Genomic DNA, 16,426 nt, shown 5'->3' on the forward strand with positions numbered 1-16,426 from the left:
GTCATGGCATTGTACTCCAGCCTGGCAACAGAGCAAGAATCCATCTCAAAACAAACAACAACAAAATAAAACCTTTACACTGTTAAAAAAAATTGTAATATGTACTTACAGATTGCCCTAAATTGATTTAGATTCCCACCAACCTTGTAAGACTGCCATAAGCCATTTGCTCATACTTTCCTAATACTTGATGTTAGATATGAGTGGTCATTTAATTTTTAATTTTTTTTTTTTAAGAGACAGAGTCTCACTCTGTCGCCCAGGCTGGAGTACAGTGGCATGATCTTGGCTCACTGCAACCTCCACCTCCTGGGTTCAAGCAATTCTCCTTCCTCAGCCTCCTGAGTAGCTGGGATTACAGGTGCATGCCACCATGCCTCGCTAATTTTTGTATTATTTAGTAGAGACGAGGTTTCACTATATGTTATCCAGGCTGGTCTTGAACTCCTGACCTGAGGTGAGGCCTCGGCCTCCCAAAGTGCGGGGATTACAGACGTGAGCCACCGCACCTGGCCTAGTCATTTAAATTTTTGCCAGCATGAAACATAAGCAAAAGTTATATATACACACATATACATACATGCATATGTAGAGATTATAGGTACATGTGTCATGTATGTATATGCCATTTGTATTGTCCTCCATTTTAACTGCTTATTTTGCCTATATTTTTGCTGTCTCTCCTAAGTTATTTTTTAGAGACAGGATCTTGCTCTATATATATTGCAGGCTGGTATACATGGGTGAGATAATAGCTCACTGCAGCCTTGAACTAGGCTCAAGAGATCCTCCCACCTTAGTCTCTCCCAAGTAGCTAGGACTACAGGCACACAGCATCTCAAGATCCTGGCCTCAGGTGAATTGCTTGACCTCAGGAGGTGGAGGTTGCAGTGAGCCGAGATTGCATCACAGCACTCCAGCTTGGGCGACGGAGACTGACTCCGTCTCAGGAAAAAAAAAAAATCCCGAATGCAATTGATCCTCCTGTCTCAGCGTCCCAAAGTGCTGGGATAATAGGTGTAGGCCACGATGCCCTGGCATTTTATATTTATTTATTTATTTTTAATTTTTTTTTTTTTTAGACGGAGTTTTGCTCTTGTTTGCCCAGACTGGAGTGCAATGGCATGATCTTGGCTCACTGCAACCTCCGCCTCCCAGTTTCAAGCAATTCTCCTGCCTCAGCCTCCTAAGTAGCTGGGATTATAGGCATGCACCACCACGCCCAGCTAATTTTGTATTTTTAGTAGAGATGGGGTTTCTCCATGTTGGTCAGGCTGGTCTCAAACTCCCTACCTCAAGTGATCCACCCGCCTTGGCCCCCCACAGTGCTGGGATTACAGGCATGAGACACCGCGCCTAGCAACTTTATTTTTTTTTTAACTTTTGCACTAAACTTTGCATTTGACCCATTTAAACTGCATCTTAGCTGGGTGCAGTGGAGTATGCCTATAGTCCCAGCTACTTCAGAGGGTAACGTGAGAGGATCATCTGAGGCCAGGATTTAAGGCTGTAGTATGCTATGAATGCACCTGTGAATAGCAGCTGTGCTCCAGCATATAGAGACCCTGTCTCTAAAAAATGAAAAAAGAGAAAAAAAACCCGCCTCATTAGATATGGTCCTGCCTGCCAAGATCTCTTTATATTCTGATTCTGCTATCCAACATATTATCTCTACCAGATTATTGATGTCTACAAATGTGATAATCTGTCATCAACGTTCTTAACCATTTGTACAAACATTGAATAGGACAGCACTCGGAACAGTATGCACTAGACACTTGTAACTGGGTATTAATCCATTATTAGTTAATAGGATTCTGAATATTGTTTGCATTGCCTCCTCAGCCAATAGCAACTGGGAACCTAGTTCAACTGGAATGTGCAGCTGCAGGGCCCCATTGTAGACTTCACAGAAGAGAGGTCTGAGTTCTGTGTCTCAAGCCAAAAGGAGAAAAAAAATTTTTTTTTTCTTTGAAACAGAGTTTTGCTCTTGTTGCCCAGGCTGGAGTGTGATGGCACGATCTTGGCTCACCACAACCTCTGCCTCCCAGGTTCAAGCGATTCTCCTGACTCAGCCTCCCTAGTAGCTGAGATTACAGGCCTGCGCCACCACGCCTGGCTAATTTTGTATTTTTAGTAGAGATGGGGTTTCTTCATGTTGGTCAGGCTGGTCTCGAACTCCCGACCTCAGGTGATCCACTCACCTCGGCCTCCCAAAGTGCTGGGATTACAGGTGTGAGCCACTGCGCCCAGCCCAAAAGGAGAAAAATTTGAATTGAATAGTAAGCAAGTTTTCTACCCATTTCTTGGGCTTTTGTCATCTGGGTCATTTCCTCTAAAGATCTGCTTCTTTCATTTCAGAACCCACAAATTTTCTAAGTGCCGATAAATTGTCATTCATTCTTCAATTTTGTATCACCTAGTTTGGGTCAACTACAGTTCCAATCTACCACATCCTTTCTGGCTTCACTTCTTTCCTTATCCACCTTGGACTTCATGGACTATGATCTCAAGACACTTTTACCACACTCTTAGTTACCTTTGTCTTTTGTTCTTTGGTCCCAACCACCTCACCCCTCCCCAGTTCTAGATCAATGTAACCTTTATGTTTATTTGCTTATTCAATAAATATTTATTGAGTGCCTGTTGATATGTCAACAGTTTTTCTAGGTATCGAGGACACAGATGTATTTTCTCTCCTTCTGAGTGTTGGCTTCTGTTTTATGGGAGAGCATTAGTTAATGAGGAGTCGGAACTGGTATCAATATGTGGTTTCCAGCCTTAACTTGGAAGTCCTTATGGGGAGCCAAATGCCTTGTCAATTTCTCACAGCTGCTCTCCTTAAGCACCTCTTTCTAGTCCCAGCCTCTGCCTTTTGTAGACCACCTTACAGTCTGCCTCAAAAGGATAATAGACAAACCAGTGCCACATTCCCCAGCTTTCCTTTTCCTTTTCGCCCTCCCCACCCCTACCCTCCCCCAGGCTGGAGTAGTACAGTGGCACAATCTCAGCTTCCTGCAACCTCCGCCTCCCGGGTTCAAGCGATTCTCCTGCCTCAGCCTCCCCAGTAGCTGAGATTACAGGCACCCGCCACCATGCCTGGCTAATTATTTTTGTATTTTAGTAGAGACAGGGTTTCAAATGATCTACCTGCCTTGGCCTCCCAAAGCACTGGGATTACAGGCATGAGCCAGCACACCTGGCCTCTTCTCTTTTCTCTTTTTCTTTTTCTTTTCTTTTTACTTTTCTTTTCTCTCTTCTCTTCTCCTCTTTTCTCTTATTTCTTTTTCCTTTTTTCCCTCACTCTGTCGCCCAAGTGGAGTGCAGTGGCATGATCTCGGCTCACTGCAACCTCCACCTCCCGGGTTCAATCGATTCTCCTGCCTCAGCCTCCTGAGTAGCTGGGATTACAGGCACCCACCACCATGCCCGGCTAATTTTTGTGTCTTTAGTAGAGACAGGGTTTTGCCATGTTGGCCAGGCTGGTCTCCAACTCCTGACCTCAGGTGATCCACCCGTCTCGACCTCCCAAAGTGCTCTTTCTCTGTCTCTTCTTTCCTTCTTTCTCTCTCTCTCTTTGTCTTCTTTCTCTCTCTCTTTCTCTCTTTCTTCCCCCCCCCCCCCCCGACCAGGTCTCACTCTGTAGCCCAGGACGGAGTATAGGGGCGCCATCACAGCTCACTGCAGCTTCAACTTCCCAGGCTCCAGCAATCCTCCCACCTCAGCCTCTGAGGAGCTAGGACCACAGGTACACACTGCCACACTTGGCTTTTTTTTTTTTTTTTTTTTTTTTTTTTTTGAGACGGAGTCTCGCTCAGTCGCCCAGACTGGAGTGCAGTGGCCGGATCTCAGCTCACTGCAAGCTCCGCCTCCCGGGTTTACGCCATTCTCCTGCCTCAGCCTCCCGAGTAGCTGGGACTACAGGCACCAGCCACCTCGCCTGGCTAGTTTTTTGTATTTTTTAGTAGAGACGGTGTTAGCCATCGTGTTAGCCAGGATGGTCTCGAACTCCTGACCTCGTGATCCGCCCGTCTCGGCCTCCCAAAGTGCTGGGATTACAGGCTTGAGCCACCGCGCCCGGCCCGGCCTATGTTTTTTTAGAGACGGGGTCTCACTATGTTGCCCAGGCTGCTCTCCTGGGCTTGAGGGATCTTCCCATCTCAGCCTCCCAAAGTGCTAGGATTACACACATGAGCCACTGTGCCCGGCCACATTCCTCCTTTTGACCTCTAAACTGTGAGGGCACCCATCTGTATGTATCTTCCTGCCTCGCTGAAGAAGAGGATCTCCTTACAAAGGCCTTATAACTCAGACCTTTACCCTCCCATCTGTCTCTTCTGAAATACTGCACCCTAACACTTATCCTTTCTCACTTTTATAATGTATTTTATTCTGCAAGGTCATTCTCTTTATAACTTACAAGTATGTTTGATTCCCTCATTCTAAATAATCTTTCTTCAACCCGACTACCCTTCTGCTTTCTCTTCACCCTCACATTTCTTGAAAAAGAAGTTTTATTTTCTTTTGAGATGCAGTCTCACTCTGTCACCAGGCTGGAGTGTAGTGGCGCAATGTTGGCTCACTGCAACCTCCGCTTCCTGGGTTCAAGCAATTTTCCTGCCTTAGCCTCCTGAATAGCTGGGACTACAGGTGCGCACCACCACGCCCAGCTAATTTTTGTATGTTTAGTAGAGATGGTGTTTCACCATGTTGGCCAGGATGGTCTTGATCTCTTGACCTTGTGATCCACCCACCTCGGCCTCCTAAAGTGCTGTGATTACAGGCCTGAGCCACCGCGCCTGGCCAGAAGTTTTCTTTTCTTTTTTTTTGTTTCTTTTATTTGTTACTATTTTTTTTGAGACAGAGCTTTGCTCTTGTTGCCCAGACTGGAGTGTAATGGCGTGATCTTGGCTCACCGCAACCTCCCTCTCCTGGGCTCAAGCGATTCTCCTGCCTCAGCCTCCTGAGTAGCTGGGATTACAGGCATGCACCACCATGCCCAGCTAATTTTGTATTTTTAATAGAGACAGGGTTTCTCCATGTTGGTCAGGCTGGTCTCAAACTGCTGACCTCAGGTGATCCACCCACCTCGGCCTCTCAAAGTGCTGGGATTACAGGTGTGAGCCACCGCACCAGGCCTGGAAGTTTTTTTTTTTTTTTTGGTTTGTTTGTTTGTTTGTTTGTTTGTTTTGAGACGGAGTCTCGCTCTGCCACCCAGGCTGGAGTGCAGTGGCCGGATCTCAGCTCACTGCAAGCTCCGCCTCCTGGGTTTACGCCATTCTCCTGCCTCAGCCTCCCGAGTAGCTGGGACTGCAGGCGCCCGCCATGTCGCCCGGCTAGTTTTTTGTATTTTTTAGTAGAGACGGGGTTTCACCGTGTTAGCCAGGATGGTCTCCATCTCCTGACCTCGTGATCCGCCCGTCTCGGCCTCCCAAAGTGCTGGGATTACAGGCTTGAGCCACCGCGCCCGGCCTGGAAGTTTTATTTTCTTTCTTTCTTTCTTTCTTTTTTTTTTTTTTTTTTTTGAGACAGAGTCTCGCTCTGTCGCCCAGGCTGGAGTGCCGTGGCGCGATCTCGGCTCACTGCAAGCTCCGCCTCCCAGGTTCATGCCATTCTCCTGCTTCAGCCTCCCCAGTAGCTGGGACTGCAGGCGCCCGCCACGTCGCCCGGCTAGTTTTTTGTATTTTTTAGTAGAGACGGGGTTTCACCGTGTTAGCCAGGATGGTCTCGATCTGCTAACCTTGTGATCCGCCCATCTTGGCCTCCCAAAGTGCTGGGATTACAGGCTTGAGCCACCGCGCCCGGCCGAGAAGGGGACTTTAAAGAAGTAACTAAGGTTGACCAGGCGCAGTGGCTCATGCCTGTAATCCCAGCACTTTGGGAGGTCAAGACGGGCAGATCACATGAGGTCAGGAGTTTGAGACCAGCCTGGCCAACATGATGAAAACCTGTGTCTTCTAAAAATACAAAAATTAGTCAGGCGTGGGGGCATGTCCCTATAATCCCAGCTACTCAGGAGGCTGAGGCAGGAGAATCGCTTGAACCTAGGAGACAGAGGATGCAGTGAGCTGAGATTGCACCATTGCACTCCAGCCTGGGTGACAAGAGTGAAACTCCATCTCAAAAAATAAGAAAAGGGCACCAGACAAGATACAGCCATTTACAAGAGGCCCCAGAAGAAACAACCTTCAATACCTTGACCTTGGACTTCTAGCCTCCAGAAGTGTGAGGAAATAAATTTCTGTTTTGTAAGCCACTTAGCCTTTGGTACTTTGTTATGGCAGCCCTAACAAACTAATAGACAATTCATCTCTGGTTCTTCTTTCTCTTTTCCTGCCCACCTCTTAAACATTGATATTCCTCAGAGTTCTACATGGTCCTCCTTTCTCCTGCAACATAGTCTTCCTGGATAAGAAAGGGCTCTACAATTAGACTTGAATTCAAATGCTAGCCATCAGTTAAAAGCTGGCTATAAATTTCCAAATCTACATTTAGTTTTCTTTTTCCATAAAAAATGGGGACAAGAATATGGTATGTTTCTCTTAAGAGTTGTTGGGGGCTGGGCGCGGTGGCTCAAGCCTGTAATCCCAGCACTTTGGGAGGCCGAGACGGGCGGATCACGAGGTCAGGAGATATAGACCATCCTGGCTAACACGGTGAAACCCCGTCTCTACTAAAAATACAAAAACTAGCCGGGCGAAGTGGCGGGCGCCTGTAGTCCCAGCTACTCGGGAGGCTGAGGCAGGAGAACGGCGTAAACCCGGGAGGCGGAGCTTGCAGTGAGCTGAGATCCGGCCACTGCACTCCAGCCCTGGCGACAGAGTGAGACTCTGCCTCAAAAAAAAAAAAAAAAAAAAAAAAAAGAGTTGTTGGGAGGACTAATAATAATAGGGTGGGTGAGGTGGCTCACGCCTATAATCCCAGCACTTTGGGAGGTTGATGTGGGAAGCACTCTTTTTTTTTTTTTTTTTTTTGAGATGGAGTTTCACTCTTGTTGCCCAGGCTGGAGTGCAATGGCGTGATTTTGGTTCACCACAGCCTCTGCCTCCTGGGTTCAAGCAATTCCCCTGCCTCAGCCTCCCTAGTAGCTGGGATTACAGGCACCCGCCACTGCGCCAGGCTACTTTTGTATTTTAGTAGAGACGGGTTTCTCCATGTTGGTCAGGCTGGTCCCAAACTCCCAACCTCAGGTGATCCGCCCACCTCAGCCTCCCAAAGTGCTGGGATTACAGGTGTGAGCCACCGCGGCTGATCCATATGGGAAGATCTCTTGAACCCAGGAGTTCAAGACCAGCCTGCGCAACATAGCAAGACTCTGTCTCTACAAAAAAAAAAAAATTTAATTACCTGTGTGTGGTAGTGTGCGCCTTTAGTCCCAGCTACTTGGGAGGTTAAGGCAGGAGGATCACTTGAGCCAAGGAGTTCAAGGCTGCAGTGAGCTATGATCAAGCCACTGCTACTGCCACTTGCCTAGGCAACAGAGTGAGACTGTATCTCAGAAATAATATCTTTTCTTTGCTGGGTGCAGTGGCTCACGTCTGTAATCCCAGCACTTTGGGAGGCTGAGGCGGGTGGATCAGGAGTTTGAGACCAGCCTGGCCAACATAGTGAAACCCCATCTCTATTAAAAATACAAAAAATTAGCCAGGAGTGGTGTCAGGTGCCTGTAATCCCAGCTACTCAGGAGGCTGAGGCAGGATAATGGCTTGAACTTGGGAGGCAGAGGTTGCAGTGAGACGAGATTATGCCATTGCACTCCAGCCTGGGTGACAGAGTGAGACTCTATCTCAAAAATAATAATAATAATAATATCTTTTCTTCACTAATTATGTGAAGGGACTGAACTAATTTTTTACTTTCATTATTCATTTAATCCATAATAACCCAGCAAGGTAGTTATTTTACTCATTTTATAGAAGTGAAAACAGACCAAGAAGGTTAAATTACTCAGGCAGGGTCACTCAGCTAGTAAGGAGCAGAAGCAGATTCAAACCCACATCTATCTGGCATCAAAGCCTATGCTCTTCAACTGTGAAAATAGCTGAATTTCAAAGGTAAAGTAGAAATGATCTTTGATTTCCATTTCATGAGAAGACAGCATCACCAAAGACAGGAGCATTCTCTGCAAGAATGATCAAGTGGCCAAAGGAGCAGTCCCAAACTCTTCTCATCAAGACTGCCCAAATGCCCCGTCCCCCAGTCCCTTAGAGGGTTTCTCTTTCTTTTCCTTAATTTTGTTTTTTTGAGACGAAGTTTTGCCCTTATTGCCTAGGCTGGAGTGTAATGGCGCGATCTTGGCTCACTGCAGCCTGTTCCTCCTGGGTTCAAGCTATTATCCTGCCTCAGCCTCCCGAGTTCTGGGATTACAGGCATGCACCACCATGCCCAGCTAATTTTGTATTTTTAGCAGAGACAGGGTTTCTCCATATTGGTCAGGCTAGTCTCAAACTCCCGACCTCAGGTGATCCACCCGCCTCGGCCTCCCAAAGTGCTGGGATTACAGGCATGAGCCACTGCGCCAGGCCGAAGGTTTCCTTTCTTTTTCTTTCTTTTTTTTTTTTTTTTGAGACAGACTCTCACTCTGTCATCCAGGCTGGAGTGCAGTGGTGCAATCTCAGCTCACTGCAATGTCCGTCCCCCGGGTTCAAGCGATTCTTCTGCCTCAGCCTCCTGAGTAGCTGGGATTACAGGCGCCTGCCACCATGCCCGGCTCTAGCTAATTTTTGTATTTTTAGTAGAGACGGGGATTCACCATTTTGGCTAGGCTGGTCTTGAACTCCTGACCTTGTAATCCACCCTCCTTGGCCTCCCGAAGTGCTGGGATTACAGGTATGAGCCACCACGCCTGACCTGGTTTCCCTTTCAAAGAAAATTGAGGCAATCAATTATGAGTGCCCTACCCATGCACAAACACCAGAGTGTCTGCAATTTAACAGATGCTCAGCAAATGTCTTCTCATTAAACTAAATCTACCTCTTGACAACTCCTGAAATATTCCTGTAGCCCTGACCATTCCTGTAGCCTTAATCCTACATTTCTGCCTGCCTGTTGGATTCCTTACCTACTGAGTCTCACAGCACTTCTGGCTCAGTATGTATCATCTTTCCCAACAAAGCTTGTCTTCCAAATATATACACCCTTATTTAAAAGCATCACTTGGTTGGGGCAGTGGCTCACACCTGTAATCTCAATGCTTTGAGTTCGAGACCAGCCTGAGAACACAGCAAGACCCTGCCTCTACACAAAAAAAAAAAAAAAAATGTAAGCCAGGTGCAGTGGCTCACTCCTGTGATCCCAGCACTTTAGGAGGCTAAGGCAGGTAGATCACTTGAGGACAGGAGTTCGAGACCAGCCTGGACAACATGGCGAGACCCATCTCTACTAAAGCAAAAATTAGCCAGGTGTGGTGGTGCACGCCTGTAGCCCCAGCTACTCGGGAGTCAGGGGCAGGAGAATTGCTTGAACCCAGGAGGTGGAGGTTGCAGTGAGCCAAGATCGCGCCACTGTACTTCAGCCTGAGCAACAGGGACCTGTCTCAAAAAAAAAAAAAAATTAAAAATAAGGGTGGCCAGCACCTGTAGTCCCAGCTACTAAAGAGGCTTAGGCAGGAAGATTTCCTTGAGCCCAGGAGTTCAAGGTTACAGTGAGCTATGATGGCATCACTGCACACCAGCCTATGTGAGACAGCAAGAACCTGTCTCTAAAAATATATTTAAAAAAAAATAAATAATTGAAAAAGCACCACTACGTACCCAGCCTCCCATTATGGAAATCTCTCTTTTTTTTTTTGAAAGAGTTTCGCTCTTGTTGCACAGGCTGGAGTGCAATGGTGTGATCTCAGCTCACTGCAACCTCTGCCTCCCAGGTTCAAGCAATTCTCCTGCCTCAGCCTCCTGAGTAGCTGGGATTACAGGCGTGCGCCACCACACCCGGCTAATTTTGTGTAATTTTAGTAGAGACAGGGTTTCTCCATGTTCATCAGGCTGGTCTCGAACTCCCAACTTCAGGTGATCCGCCCGCCTCAGCCTCCCAAAGTGCTGGGATTACAGGCTTCAGCCATTGCGCCTGGCCCAGAAACCTTGGAAGTTATCTTAAACTTCTTCCTTTCTCTTTGGTCACACATCCAATTTTTTTATCAAATCCTGCTGATTCTACCTCGAGAAATGCTACTCAAATTAATGTCCTTTCATCTTTTCCCATTCTTTTTTTTTGAGACGGAGTCTCACTCTGGTGCTGGGCTGGAGTGCAATGGCGCCATCTCGGCTCACTGCAATCTCCACCTCCCAGGTTCAAGCGATTCTCCTGCCTCAGCCTCCTGAGTAGCTGGGATTACAGGCGTGCGCCACCACGCCTGGCTAATTTTTGTATTTTTAGTAGAGACGGGCTTTCACCATGTTGGTCAGGCTGGTCTCATACTCCTGACCTTGTGATCTGCCCACACTGGCTTCCCAAAGTGCCGGGATTACAGGTGTGAGCCACTGCACTGGGCCCCTTTCCCGTTCTTGATATATTTGTTCAATTCCTTGTCAGGTTTTCCCTAGACAATTGCAACAACTCCCTAGCTAGATTCCCATGGACCAGCCTCCCCACCTCTTTGCCCACCACTCCTAGACTTGGCTTCCTAAATTACAAAATTCACTCATGTCATCCCTGCTTAAAATTTTATCAATAGCACTGAAAGCCCTTTACAATCTGTCACCAAACTTCAAACTTTGCCCCCACCACTCCCCTATGCTCCTACTACATATTAACAGGTACTACTGGCTGGACATGGTGGCTCACACCTATAATCCCAGCACTTTTGGAGGCTGAGGCAGGCGATCACTTGAGCCCAGGAGTTTAAGAGGGGGCAGTGGTACACACCTGTAGTTCCAGTTACTGGTAGCCAGGGGAGGGGGGCGGCTGAGGTGAGAGGGTAGGAGAATCACCTGAGTCCGGGAGGTCAAGGCTGCAGTGAGCCATGGTCATGCGCCACTGCACTCCAGCCTGGGCAACAGAGTGAGACCTTGTTTCCAAAACAGAAAAAAGAAAAAAGCTACTACTTATTTGAGTGTTTATACATTAGATACTGGGATAAGCAAGTATATATAATCTCTTTTTTGTGTATGTGTGATGGGGTCTTACTCTGTCACCCAGGCTGGAGTGCAGCACTGCAGCCTCCACCTCCCAGACTCAAGAGATCCTCCCAAGTAACTGGGACCACAGGTGCACACCACTGTGCCCAAGTAATTTTTTGTATTTTTGATAGAGATGGGGTTTCATCATATTGCCCAGGCTGGTCTCCAACTCCTGAGCTCAAGCAATCCCCCTGCCTCAGCTGGGATTATAGGCATGAGCCACCATGCCCAGCCTATATATACTCTCATATATCAGTGTTTCTCAATTTTTTTGTCTTAGAACTCCTCTATATTATTATTTTATTTTATTTTATTTTATTTCTAATTAGTATTTTTAGTAGAGACAGAGTTTCCCCATATTGTCCAGGTTGGTCTCAAACTCCTAACCTCCAGTCATCCACCCGCCTCAATCTCCCACAGTGCTGGGATTACAGGTGTGAGCCACTGTGCCAGGCCTCTTTTATTTTGTAGCGACAGGGTCTCACTGTTGCTCAGGCTGGTCTCGAACTCCCTTGCTCGAGCTATCCTTCTGCCTCAGCCTCCCAAAGTGCTGGGATTTACAAGTGTGAGCCACCATGTCTGGCCTATATTCTTAAAATGTATTGAGGACCCCAAAAAGCTTTGTGTTTATGTAGGTTGTATCTACCAACATTTGTCCTAATGGAAATTAAAACTGAGAGACTTTAAAAAATATAGGATCAAAAAAAGAGAGAGAGGTGCGGTGGTTCACACCTGTAATCATAGCACTTCGGGAGGCCAAGGCAGAAGCATAGCTTGGGCCCAGAAGGTCTAGACCAGCCTGGGCAATATAGTCAGACCCTGCCTCAAAATAAATAAATAAATAAAAGTATAGAATCAGATTTTGAATCCAAAATCCAAAATCTGAAACTTTTTGAGACAGGGTGTCTGTCACCTAGGCTGGAGTACGGTGGCACAAACACAGCTCACTGCAGCCTCAACCTTCTGTATTCAGGATATTCTCCTACCTCAGCTTCCCTAGTTGTTGGGACCACAGGTGCATGCCATCAAATTTTTTATATTTGATATTTTGCCCAGGCTGGTTTCGACCTCCTGGGTTCAAGCAGTCCTCCCTGCTCAGCCTCCCAAAGTGCTGAGATTACAGGCATGAACCACCTTGCTCAGACAGGTTCTTTTTTGTTTGTTTTAATCATGCATGGATGTTGAACTTTATTTAGTGCCATTTTTTTTTTAACTGTTAATTGCATGCATAGGCTGGGGCAAGGTGGCTCATACGCCTGTAATCCCAGAATTTTGAGAGGCTGAGGTGGGAGGATTGATTGCTTCACCAGTCTGGACAACATAGTAAGACCCTGTCTCTACAAAAAATTTTAAAAAATTAACCAGGTGTGGTGGTGCACCCCTGTGGAACCAGCTGTTCAGGAGGCAGAGGCAGGAGGATCACTTGAGCCCAGGAGGTCAAGGCTGCAGTGAGCCATAGTTATGCCACTGCACTCTAGCCTGGGTGACAGAGCAAGACTCTGTCTTCAAAAAATTAATTAATTTTGTTTTTGTTTTTGTGTTTTTGTTTTTTTTTTTTTTTTGAGACGGAGTCTCACTGTGTCGCCCGGGCTGGAGTGCAGTGGCCGGATCTCAGCTCACTGCAAGCTCCGCCTCCCGGATTCACGCCATTCTCCTGCCTCAGCCTCCCCAGTAGCTGGGACTACAGGCGCCTGCCACCTTGCCCGGCTAGTTTTTTGTATTTTTTAGTAGAGACGGGGTTTCACCGTGTTAGCCAGGATGGTCTCGATCTCCTGACCTTGTGATCCGCCCGTCTCGGCCTCCCAAAGTGCTGGGATTACAGGCTTGAGCCACCGCGCCTGGCCTTTTGTGTGTTTTTTATATGGCATTTTGCTCCTGTTGCCCAGGCTGTAGTACAATGGTGTGGTCTCAGCTCACTGCAACCTCTGCCTCCTGGGTACAAGCGATTCTCCTGCCTCAGCCTCCTGAGTAGCTGGCATTACAGGTGCCTGCCACCATGCCCAGCTAATTTTTTTGTATTTTTAGTAGAGACAGGTTTTGTATTTTTAGTAGAGACAGGTTTCACTAGTTGGCCAGGTTGGTCTCAAACTCCTGACCTCAGGTGATCCGCCCACCACAGCCTCCCAAAGTGCTGGGATTACAGGTGTGAGCCACTGCATCCTGCCTGTGACAAAGTTTTATTAACATTTCCAGGGCGGCAAGGGAGTCATGGAAAGATAAGCACATTGTAATTCTGAAAAAAAAAAAAATTGGGGTTCTGTCAGAAAGGAAGAAAGGGAGAGCAAATATTGGATAAGACAACTGGGCGCGGTGGCTCACATCTGTAATCTCAGCACTTTGGGAGGCCGAGGCGGGTGGATCACGAAGTCAGGAGTTCAAGACCAGCCTGGCCAAGCTGGTGAAACCCCATGTCTACTAAAAATACAAAAATTAGGCCGTGCATGGTGGCTCACGCCTGTAATCCCAGCACTGGCAGGGCAAGGTGGGCAGATCACAAGGTCAGGAGTTCGAGATCAGCCTGGCCAACATGGTGAAATCCCGTCTCTACTAAAAATGCAAAAATTACCTGGGTGTGGTGGTGGGCACCTGTAATCCCAGCTACTTGGGAGGATGAGGCAGAGAACTGCTTGAACCCGGTAGGCGGAGGTTGCAGTGAGCCTAGATTGTGTCACTGCACTCCAGCTAGGGTGACAGAGCAAGACTCTGTCTCAAAAAAAAAAAAAAAAAAAAGAATCCTTTGAAACTTCCACAAACATTTCCTCCTAAAAATGTGTCTTTGTTTCAGAGAATTCATTTACATCATTTTTTTTTTTTTTCAAAACGGGAAAAAAATTAGGCCCCAGTGTAGGAACAAGATGTACTCAACAGCTTTGTTCTCCAGGCTTTGGGAGCCTGAAGTTGGACATACTTAGTATCTCATGTTGCCTTCCCCTATCTTCTAGTTGAAAAACTGTTTGTTCGGCCGGGCGCGGTGGCTCAAGCTTGTAATCCCAGCACTTTGGGAGGCCGAGATGGGCGGATCACGAGGTCAGGAGATCGAGACCATCCTGGCTAACACGGTGAAACCCCATCTCTACTAAAAATACAAAAAAAAAAAACTAGCCGGGCGAAGTGGCGGGCGCCTGTAGTCCCAGCTACTCGGGAGGCTGAGGCAGGAGAATGGCGGGAACCCGGGAGGCGGAGCTTGCAGTGAGCTGAGATCCGGCCACTGCACTCCAGTCCGGGCGACAGAGCAAGACTCCGCTTCAAAAAAAAAAAAAAAAAAAAAAAAAAAAAAAAAAAAAAAAAAAAAAAAAAGAAAAACTGTTTGTTCTTATCTCGATTGCCTCTCTTAATTACTCAACCCCTTTATTCCTTAGCCTGGTAAAGCAGTGTTTTTCTTTTTATCCTTTTTATGCCCTATATATAATTTGTGCTTTGGGAAGCTCTCAACTCTGCTGATAGAAATTTCTGGAACTATTGGAGCACCATATTCTCTTCTCCTAACTTGAGGCTAATCTTTAGCCTTTAATCTCTAAGGCCTGTTTATGTCATATTCTTTTTTTTTTTTGAGATGGAGTCTTGCTCTGTCGCCCAGGCTAGAGCGCATTGGCGCAATCTCGGCTCACTGCAATCTCCGCCTCTCGGGTTGGGGCGATTCTCCTGCCTCAGCCTCCCGAGTAGCTGGGATTACAGGCGCATGCTGCCAGGTCCAGCTAATTTTTGTATTTTCAGTAGAGATGGGGTTTCACCATGTTGGCCAGGCTGGTCTCAAACTCCTGACCTCAAGTGATCCTCCCGCCTCAGCCTCCCAAAGTGGTGGGATTAAAGGCGTAAACCACCGCCCCCGGCCTATGTCCTACTCCCTCATACTGTGTCGCCAGCACAGCACCTCCCATCACAATACCATAATCAATCATTTTTACATAATCATTTTCACATATAAGATCATAATTTGGCCAGGCGTGGTAGCTCACGCCTGTAATCCCAGCACTTTGGGAGGCCGAGTGGATCACCAAAGGTCAGGAGTTCAAGACCAGCCTGGCCAACATGGTGAAACCCCATCTCTACTAAAAATACAAAAATTAGTTGGGCGTAGTGATGGGTGCCTGTAATCCCAGCTACTGGAGAGGCTGTGGCAGGAGAACTGCTTAAACTCGAGAGGCGGAGGTTGCAGTGAGCTGAGATTGTGCCACTGCACTCCAGCCTGGGTGACAGAGGAAGACTCCGTCTCAAAGAAAGAAAAAAAAATTTCCGGCCCAGGTCTCCACAGGTAACACTGGCATATAGCTAGGGTTCAGTAGCCTCTCAGGAAGTGTGACAGACATTGCTACTTGTTTTAGCCAATATTTATTTTTTAATTTTTTGAGACAGAGTCTCACTGTGTTGTCAGACTGGAGCGCAGTGGCGCGATCTTGGCTCACTACAAACTCCACCTCTCGGATTCAAGCAATTCTCTGCCTCATCCTCCCAATTAGCTGGGATTGCAGGCGCCCACCATCACACCCAGCTAATTTTTGCATTTTTAGTGTTGGCCAGGCTGGTCTCGAACTCCTGACCTTGTGATCTGCCCACCTTGCCCTCCCAAAGTGCTAGGGTTACAGGCGTGAGCCACCATGCATGGCCTAATTTTTGTATTTTTAGTAGAGAGAGGGTTTCACCAGCTTGGCCAGGCTAGTCTTGAACTCCTGACCTCGTGATCCACCTGCCTCGGCCTCCCAAAGTGCTGAGATTACAGGTGTAAGCCACTGCGCCCAGTTGTCTTATCCAATATTTATTCTCCCTTTCTTCCTTTCTTACAGAACCCCAATTTTTTTTTTTTTTTTTTTTTTTTTTTTTCAGAATTCCCGGGTTCACGCCATTCTTCTGCATCAGCCTCTCGAGTAGCTGGGACTACAGGTGCCCAACACGCCTGGCTTATTTTTTGTATTTTTAGTGGAGACGGGGTTTCACCATGTTCGCCAGAATGGTCTCGAAATCCTGACCTCGTGATCTGTCCACCTCGGCCTCCCAAAGTGCTGGGATTACAGGTGTGAGCCACCCTGCCTGGCCGGGATTCTTTATATATATGATTATGTAAAAATGATTGATTATGGTGTTGTGATGGGAGGTGCTGTGCTGGCAGCACAGTATGAGAAAGTAGGGCATAGGCCGGGCATGGTGGTGTATATATATATATTATATTTATAAATATATATAAGTATATATTATGTAAATATATATATATATTTTGTTACTTTTTACAAAAGGTAGGCTATGTTTATTAGAGTCACAAGCAGTTCACTGTCTCAGTGTGACTCAAGACCACAAAAAACCCATTTCTCCCTCAT

Source organism: Rhinopithecus roxellana, chromosome 8 (genome assembly GCF_007565055.1).
Source record: "Rhinopithecus roxellana isolate Shanxi Qingling chromosome 8, ASM756505v1, whole genome shotgun sequence".
NCBI classification, from domain to species: Eukaryota; Metazoa; Chordata; class Mammalia; order Primates; family Cercopithecidae; genus Rhinopithecus; species Rhinopithecus roxellana.